This window comes from Castor canadensis, chromosome 10, assembly GCF_047511655.1.
Source record: "Castor canadensis chromosome 10, mCasCan1.hap1v2, whole genome shotgun sequence".
In the NCBI taxonomy this organism is placed as follows: domain Eukaryota; kingdom Metazoa; phylum Chordata; class Mammalia; order Rodentia; family Castoridae; genus Castor; species Castor canadensis.
In genome coordinates, this window is record NC_133395.1 from 79,528,479 (window position 1) to 79,538,474 (window position 9,996).

Sequence of the window (9,996 nt, forward strand, 5' to 3'; positions counted from 1 at the left end):
CTGGGAGGCCAGAAAGTTTAAAAGTTGCCCTGGAAATGAGGGGGTCTGTGGCTCTGCACAGAAGTAGGTCACCAACATATTGAAGAAGGGTGGCCTCTGGATAGTGCCAATCTAATAAGTCTCTGGCTAGGGCCTGTCCAAAAAGATGAGGGCTGTCTCTAAACCATTGTGGCAAAACTGTCCAAGTTAGTCGTGAAAGGTTAGTGAGGTCTTCAAAGGAAAACAGAGGCTGACTGTCAGAAAGCAGAGGAATGAAAAAGAAAGCATTCTTTAAATCTAATAGAGTAATATTGGGCTTTTGAGGGTATCTGAGCCAATAGAGTATAGGGGACAACTGGGTGGAGGGGAATGATTGCTTCATTACTGAGCCAGAGGTCTTGAACCAAACTTTATTTGTTTGGCCCCTTGCAGACAGCAAGAATAGGAACATTGTAGGGGCTGGAGCAGCTATTTAGTAGCCCTTGTTTTCTTTAAGGAATTTATGATTGGTAGGAGGCCTTGTCTTCCTTCAGACTTGAGGGGACACTGTTTTTGATATAGAAATTGTGAGGGATATTTGAGTTTTATTTGAATTGGGAGGGCTATTTTGGCTCACCCTATAGTCATTCCATCACTCCACACTGTGGGATCTACTTGTTCCTAAAGAAGGGGCAGCAGAGATAGTCCCTGGGGGAGTAAAATTTGAGCCTTTAGTGGAGATAGTAAATTCCATCCCAGCAAGGGCACTGGAGTTTCAGGGAGTGACAGAAGTAGAGGTCTCACAAGAGCAGGCCAGATGGTGGGTAAAATAGCACTCTAGGTGCTGGACAGATATGCCCTGAATGATATCCTTGTTATTGGACCAGGGATAAGGAGAGAATGGTAAGACAGAGAAACGGGCTCCACTCTCAAGGAGGAAGATGACCTTTCACTTCTCTACTACTATGGTTATCTGAGGCTCCTCAACATTGATGTTAAGAAGTGGATCCTGGACAGGAGGCCCCAGAACCCATCAATCCGTAGGAGGTGGCACCCCACCTTCCACCTGGAGACAAGGGCACTTAGCCCTCCAGTGGTTACCTTCGCAGAGGGAGAGGGCAGGGTCCCAGTGGAGGCTGGTCTGTCTCCCAGGCTGTCTGCCTTTTGGGCATTCTCTGCAGACGTGCCCATCCTGTCCACATGGTAGCAAGCTTGGGTGGGGCACTCCCTGAGAGCTGTAATGAGGCCATGGTGTCTTCTATCCTTTTCTTTCTTTTTAGTAATGTCCTGGTTATAGTATACAGACATAGCTAGTTGCATTAGTTCATCCAATGATGCCATTCACCCCTCTCACCAAAGTGAATCTGCCAAGGGAACTGCCTGTGCCCCTGTGTATAGACATATTCATTCCTTCATTTCCAGGTTCCACAGGTATTGGGGCACATTGTAGATGAAAATCATCTCCAACCTGAGTGGCCTGAGCTAGGACCTGTTGCTTTTCTAATGAGGAAAGAGTCTGATCTAGTAGAAGCATGATGTCCTTCCATGCCAAGTCAAAGGTTTGGATCATGGAGATAAAAGCTTGGATATATTGGTCTGGGGCATTAGTATAGCTACCCAGATCTTTTGTAATCTCCCTTAGTTCTAATAAATGGAAGGGGACATAGACTTGTCCTCTTCCTATCACTGCCTGATGAAGGGGAAAACATCCATTAGGAGGTTCTGAATATTGAGTTTGCTTAGAAGGTAAGGCGGAGGGTGGAGCAGTAGGGATGGGGCCTTTTCATTGGTATGGGGATTTTCTGGTTCTTCTTCCCCATGTTTATCCTGTAGCTTCAAAGAATGGCCAGTGTCTGAATATCTAGATAGCAATTATGGAGCCATTCTGGGTAGCCTCAGAGATAAAAGAAAAGCTGTATATAGGGGACCTCAGTCCATTTTTCCTCCCTTTTACAGAAAAGATCTAATTGGAGTATGGTGTTATAATTTGAGGAACCCTCTGAAGGCTAGTTCTCTTAGTTAGCCAAGGGATACTGAGGCCAGGCCTCAGTACAAAGAAAGATTAGGGTTTTTTCTTTTGATTAATAGGGTCAAGGTCCTTCCAATGTTTCAGTAGACAGGCCAGCAGAGACTGCTTGGGTACTGAGGCCAGAAGACTGGAAAGGACAGGTCTCATCTACATGAACTTGTCATACTCCCTTTTTATCAGCTCCCTGACTGGGGATCAGACCTAACTAATGAGAACAGGCATCCCTGTCTCATGACTTCCTTCTGCCATCCATGACCAGTACCAAAGGAAGTGACTGCATTGGAATAGGCCATATGACCTACACAGTGAAAGAAAAACTCTGGGATCTTGCCTTTTAGCCAACAGCAAGCAGCCTCTTTAACAAAGGATGCATCACCTGGTGCCTGTAAGGGTAGAGAAGGGCACTCAGAGGGGGTTCCCAGGCAATCAGAGTGCCATAAGGGGATGACTAGTGTTAATATTTGGAGGGAAATTTTTTTTTTTGCTGAGGCCAGAAGTACAGGGAATTTTAAATGAGAAGTTTAGAGACCATAATAATGCCTATTTTGCTGTTCCCAGAAGGTTACATTAGTGCTTTTTGGGACCATAACCTTGAGATAAGAATTGGTTTCCAAGGACTAGGTCAGTCAGGCCCAAGGCATGAGGTGGGGCTAGGAATGGGGCTTGAGCAAAGCACCACTACACCCCTACATGCTCAGGATGAGTGATCCCATCTGTCCAGCCCCACCCCTGCAGCCTGTCACCCTTCTCCCCATGTACGCATGCCTGCACATATTTATTTTTCCTCTCATCCCTTTTTGGGGAGTGGTGGCAGGGCACAGTCACCTTGTGTATGGCTGGTGGCTTTGCATGCTTGCTGGGCCCTCTCTATGGATGGCCTTAGCTATGGCAGGCATTACCACTGCCCAGGGGCTGGCATCCCTGTGCATGAGCATGCCTGTTTGTTTTCCCTCCTCTCCTTGTGGGGGTTAGGGCATGTGTGCGTAGCCCAGCCACAGTTTTCTGTAGCTGCCTTTGCCTCTGCCGGCACCCAGCAGCTGATTTAAAGCTGCTGTGGACTGAGGGGCATGACAAACTAGCTGTGGGAGTAACTTAAGAAGGTCACGTGGTACCATAGTACAAGTTTTCCATGGGAGGCCAGGGTCCCAGTAAGCCCAGGAGGGGGAAGGCAGACAGAGATGAAAGACAAGGCAGCAAGACTGGGAAGGGAGCAGAAGGGGTGACCTGACATCTTAGGTAAGGGAGGGAATGGTAGATCCTGGAGGTAGGATGCACACCTGAGGGGTTAACAATTAAGTGTGCTTCCAGGTTGCTCCCACTAAGTGGTCCTGGAACACTGTCAGCCACATGAAATCTCCACTTTTGGGTCACTCCCTCTGGGAGAAGGGGTATTTGACAGGTGGAAAAAGAAAAAGTCATCAGGTACCAAAATCAACCAGGTGTCCTCCAAATTAGCATTAGGCATACCTGAATAAGCCCCGCAGGGAGGGAGCAAAAGCATCCCCATAGCTGGAATCACTGGGAGGCCAAAGTTGGCTAGGAGCTGTTGGTTTGATACCATAATGGGAAACTCCCTTTTGACTTGTGAGCCAAAGCCTGTATACAAAATAGGACTTATTAGAGAGAAAGGAAAAGCTACAGCTATAGCAGTGCAGCAGAGCCCAGAAACAGGTAGCTCACTGCTCAGGTGAAGGCTGGGGCTATTATGGACCTTTTAACTCTGAGTTAGGTGGGCACTTTTTATTGGCTCTGGATTCACAGGCTTTCTTAGATGAACTGGTCTGTTTGCCCCTTATTGGGGGAGGGGAAACAATCTTGAGAGCACTTTGCCCATCAGCCCTGTGGCAGATCTATCAGACCTGGTATCTCCTCTCAGGATACAGAAATGCAGATTTACAACTCCTCAGGATGCAGGAATCATAGTGCTCTCCATAGCGGGAATTCATCTGCCTTAAGTCTCCAGACCCAACAATAGAATTCCACTTCCAATCCCATCCTCATCCTAACTACAAAGTCTCTCAATATTCTAACCTATCTTCCTGTATTTTACTTACAGAAAAGAACTTTCTGTTCATTAGTTTTTTATAAGACTGTAGCAGAATTCCTTATCTGGTGTCTGAATGATTAGAACATACTAGATATTCAATAGAAGAAATTTATTCCAGATTGAATAATATAAAATATCATTAGCAAGTCCTCAAGCACCAAGGCACAATATTCCTGGAAGATATTTCCATAAACAGGTTCCTGAAATTTGCCACATTGCAAATTAGAAATCTATTTGTTCTCTGTGTCTATTAAGTTACTGTATATTCCTGGGATAATTTTGTCTTATAACATATACATGTTTTACATCACACAAAATAGTTTGATTTTTCTCACTCTGTTTCTTCATTATACACACATAACAGGTAGATATTACACCATCTTGAAGATGCAATACCTACCATGATATTCAAATTGGTTAAATCAGTTAAATAAATTTTCCACAACTCCACAGGCACTAAACGACTGAACTAGGATTTTTTATTTTGTTCAAATTGGTTTTTACCATGTGTTTCACACATGAGCATATTGTACTTTAGTTAGATTAACTCCCTCTATTATTCTCTTTCCTTATGTTACTATACCCCCATTATTCAACAGTTTGCAGTGGGACTTATAATTCCATATTCATAAACCAATGCAATGAATTTCAGTATTACTTACTCTCATCGATTCTCTTTTCCTCTCCTGCCTCCAACTAGTCCCCTCAGTCCCACTATTACAAACATGTTATATACATATATAAGTGAATATATAAATATATCTGACATATATATATATATATATCTACATATATATCTGACATGCTTATCTTTTAGGTATAACTTCCATATATGAGAGAAAACGTGATCTTTGTCCTTTTGAATCTGGCTTCCTTTGCTTCACATGATGATCTCCACTTATGTAATTCACCTGCACACAATATAATTGCATTCTTCTTTATGTATAGTCCATTGTGAATATATACACACTTTCTTCATTCATTCATCACTGTAGGACATCTGTGCTGTTTCCATAACTTGGCTATAGTACTATAATAAACATGAGTGCACAAGTGTTTCTATTATATTTCTTCAGATATATGCCCAGAAATGGTATCACTGTATTGCTGGATCATGTAATAGTTCTATTTTTAAGTGTTTTGGAGGAATCTCCATGCTGATATCAATAGTGGTTGTACTAATTTACATTCCCACCAGTGGTGTATAAGGGCTCTTTTTTTCCCCAGGTATCATCACTAGCATTTGTGGTCATTTGTGGTCATGATAATAGCCATTCTTACTGAAAGAAGATGATTGAATATCAGTAACGAAAAGAAATATACTAATAACACACAGTGAACTGGGTGAGTCTTAAGATTATTTGGGTGAGATTAAAAAAAAACTCAGAAAAGAAAGTACCTATGAATCCATCTACATAAAATTGTAGAAAATGCAAATTAATTTATAGTGATCAAAGGCAGGTCAGTAGTTTCCAGGGAGCAAGGGAAATGAGCTGCAAAGGAATTCAAGGAAATTTGCGGGGAGCAAAAGATATGCTATTTATCTTGATAATATTGATGCCTTCTGTAGTCATCGGCTTTTCATTACCACAACAAAATTCCTCAGGCTGGGTACATCATGAGAGTTTCTTTTAGCTCATTCTTCTGGAGGTTAGAGGGTATGGTGCTGGTATGGGTTGGTTTCTGTTGAGAATACATTGTTTCACAAAGGTAGGAGCATGTGTGAGAGTCATGAAAGGAAGCCAAAGCATGATGGGAGGGTTGCTGTCTTATAACCACTCTCTCTCAAGAACTACCATGCAGGTCCCATGGTAACTACATTACTCCTTCAGAGGGCAGTGACTACAGTGACTTAATTACTTCCCACTGCATCATGCCTCTTTAAAGATTCCACACCACCTCAAACTTCTTTACATAAAACCTTATGGACACACTCAAGCCAAATTCAAACCATGACATATTCCAATGTCTAACGTTATCCAAATTCACAATTAAATATGTATAACTTACTGCACACAACAAAACATTAATAATGCAAATTAAAGCAATCAAATTCAAACCATGACATATTCCAATGTCTAACCTTATCCAAGTTCACAATTAAATATGTATAACTTACTGCACACAACAAAACATTAATAATGCAAATTAAAGCAATCAGATATGAATAAATGAATTTAAAAAAACCCCAAAAAACAGATATCACTGCCCATTTACGAAAATGACTTTTAACAGTATACAAATATGTCAAAGAGTACTGGCAACTGGAACTCGCATTTGTTGATGGTAGGAACATAAAATGGTGCATGGACATTCTTGAAAACAGTTTGGCAGCAGCTTCCAATAAAGCTAACATAGACTTCCTGTATGATCTAGAAATCTCTCTTTTAGGTATTTACCTGACCAATATGTAGTGTAAGCCCATATAAAGAGCTTACATTAACATTCATAGTAGTCACAAGTTGAAAGTGTTTCAAAGGCCTATCAGCAAGTGAATGACTAAAGAAACTATGGCACATCCCCTTCTAAAACACAAACAATACAATAAAAAAAAACCCTCAAGAGACTCCTGTGAGAATAGATAAGGAAAATGGGAAAAAGCACTTGGGAATTTATAAAGGATAAGAGTATCACATTAAATATTATTATTCATGGAAGTGAAAGTTATAATGGTAGAAACATGCAAGTCATTTAGTACATAGCTCTCTGTTTATGACTTCTTTCATTTGCAAGAGTGCTTTTGAGTTTCACTCTTGTTATTGTATGTCTGTAGTTTGTTCCCTTTATTATTGAGTGTTTTAGTATTCAAAACCAGAAAAAATTAAAATTCAGTAATATATAGCAAAATGATAATTTTCAGCCAACTTTCAAAAGTACCACTCTAACCCCTCCCATAGCATATTCTGCTAGAGTAAAATAAAATAAAACAGCACAGAACACAGCATAAGAGACCTGAAATCTAATTCTATGTTTTGCATTGATCAGTTCTCAGAACCTGGGCAACTTATTGGTAAAATAAAGGAAACAATGAAAATCTCAAAATATCTTTGTGAGAAAAGAAAATGAAAAAGAATTTTATGAACAATAAAACATGACATAGAGTTTCCATATTCTAGGAAGCAAAAGTTGTAAGAACAGAAAAATATTCACAAATACAGTGATCACTTCATGAAATTAATCACTTCTCAAACATCCTGTCTCTTGTTAGCTATGTGACCTTAGTCAAATCATTTAAAATCCTCCCCCCCATTCTTAGGCTTTTCTGTTTGCAAAATGAGCTTGTTCATAGTGTGTATCACATTGGCAGAATTAAATGAGTAAATGTGTGTAGAGTACTTAATATAGTGAGTGCTTTGCAAGTTTTAGCTCTGTGGCAAAAATACTATTATTATTACCCTAATAGACTCAATGCCTAGGTTCCACCCTCCCCGGCTAAGCAGCAATAGGGTGGGTAAGTCATTACTGGTCCAAATCACTGATTCTCATTCTTTCTGTGAGCAATGGAGTCATCTGAAGAAAATCTTTTAGAAATAAACTTTTTTAAAAGAGTTTAAGATTTACAGAAGTACTAGAAAGGAAGTCCAGACATGTCCAGACACCTGGAGTCTAGTTTCCCCTGCTATTAATATATCTAGGATACATTTGCTATATACAACAAATAAAAACTAGTACATAAAAATGCCCATACTCTATGCAGATTTCTTGTTATTCCATGGCCTGACACAGAAAGTTAGGAAACCCAATGGGAAGAGGAGGCACAGCTTTGGGCAATTTAAACCCTCTTTCCACATTGACCAATGGACCAGTGAGCCACCCCTCTCCAGCAGATATGCACCCCATGTCTAACCCTTGCCTAATCTGGCCTCACATGCTACACAGGTGAAGCTGGTCAGCACTGTTAACATACAGCATCGCCACTGGTGAAGATCTGAGATAATCTGACAACTATATTCTCCCAGAAGAAGTCAAAGATCTGAGAGAGATGTTGGAAACCCTGTATTAATTTGACATGATCACCAGAGAATTTTCCCAGATTTTATTTAATATATTTGATATCCTCATTGAAATAGAAAACTGTACTTTGGTCAGCCCAAATTTGAATACAATAGTTTGTAGAGGGAGGCACCTATTATTGTGATTATTTCTTAAACGTGAATTGAGATGATTAGGATCAGAACTAAGACAGAAAGGAGTTAAGGAGAAATAAAGAGGGGTGGAGAGTTTGCTGATGGAGCTGCAGAATGTTTCCCCTGGGTTCTTCTTTTATTGGAAGGGGTGTGGGGGGCGTTGGTTTTACAGATTTCTGTAAACTGCAGAGATTAGTCTCTAGAACAATCTAAAAAGCTTAGCCATATGGCATTGTTTACAAAGCTGATTTTGGTCTTGCAAGAAACAGAAAGCCTGTACACAATGTACCTCAGTCCATTTAACCTCCCCTTTGCAAAAACAGATTTAGAATTTAGAATAGTGAAATAATGTAACACTATTTACAGGTCAATGTTCCCCACCAGCCAATTTATACTGTGGTCAAGCAGTATTGCAAAAGAAAATTAACCATTTGTATTTGAGCGCCCCTGGGTCAAACCTGTCCCAGTTTTTCAAGATGCCTCAAGGGAAAAATCTGTCAGCATGGATGATGTTTCCAATCTGAAAAAAAGTCAAGGGAACCAACCACAAGTTGCCCACCACACAAAAAGCATCCCCTGGAAAGCATTTCTATCCTATAGCCATGAGAGGGCACTGCAGCTCATGGTTTCTCTAGTTATGAGTGAGTGAAACTCTGAGATGACCCTCCAAGATTCTGGATACATGGTATAGCAGGACATTCTAGGTTTCATTCCTGGCATCTCTGTTTTTCAGAGCTTTGTATTTGTCCAAAGTGAAGTGTGAAAGAAATTCTAGTAAAAACAAGCTAACCAATTCTTACAAGAATGGACAGGTGTCATCACAGAGGAGCAGTGGGTGTTTCTGGTAGCTTGTGGAGTTTCATCTAACTTGTATGGGAATAAGACAAAGAGGAGACCTGTGAACTGAGTAAGCATTCACCAGTACAACAAAAAATGTCTGTGGAGAGCAAGCAAGCCATATTACATGAAGGTTTTCCTTTGGAACAAGGGGCAGTGTGGCAAAAGTCTATCTAGAGCATTAGAGGAGTAAGGGCACAGAGTAGAAAGTTTCTAGAGGAAAGGAAATAAGGAGAAGGATTCAATTATTAGGAAACATATTGGAGAGTCAGGATGGGATCTATTGGGTCTTTATGGAATTCTAAACAAGGAGAAGAGCCCCATCAAAACAGATCATGAGCCAATTTTCTGACTACAGACAGACAAGCCCAGTCCTGTAATGTAGATAGGGGAAATCACATGTGCAGACCTAGAAGGAGGGGTGGCATTACTCTGACTCTGACTCTGCTCCATAAGATGTCATAGAAAAAAATCCAGAGACTTGACTTTGCACTCCATGGAGAAAAGGAGAATGTAACATTTGGCTGTGTTGTATGCATAGGAAAGGCAGCAGCATTGTTTCAGATCAAGGTACTCAGAGATAGGTGTAGGTTAGAAATGATAAAGAACAGGGGTCTAGGTAGTAAACCAGAGCTTGCAGAGGAAACTCAGGTGGCATTGTCTCAATGCTGATAGGAAAGGGGAGATACAAAATTACCTTCCAGTCATGGATCTGAGTCATGGCAAGAAATGATGTTACCAAAATGCAGTGGAGCAATCATGATACTTACATTCAATATGAGAAGAACTCAGGCAAGAGGCAGAGCAGAATAACAAAAAGTATAATTGGAATTAAAGTATACTTTTAGAGGTGAAAGGAGGTCATCTCAGAAAGAGAGGTCAAGAATGACATGTCTGCAGGGCGCTATAATCCTAGCTAGTTGGGAAACTGAGATCAGGAGGATTGTAGTTTGAGGCTAGCCTGGGCAAAAAAATCTTGAGACCTCCCCCCCATCTCA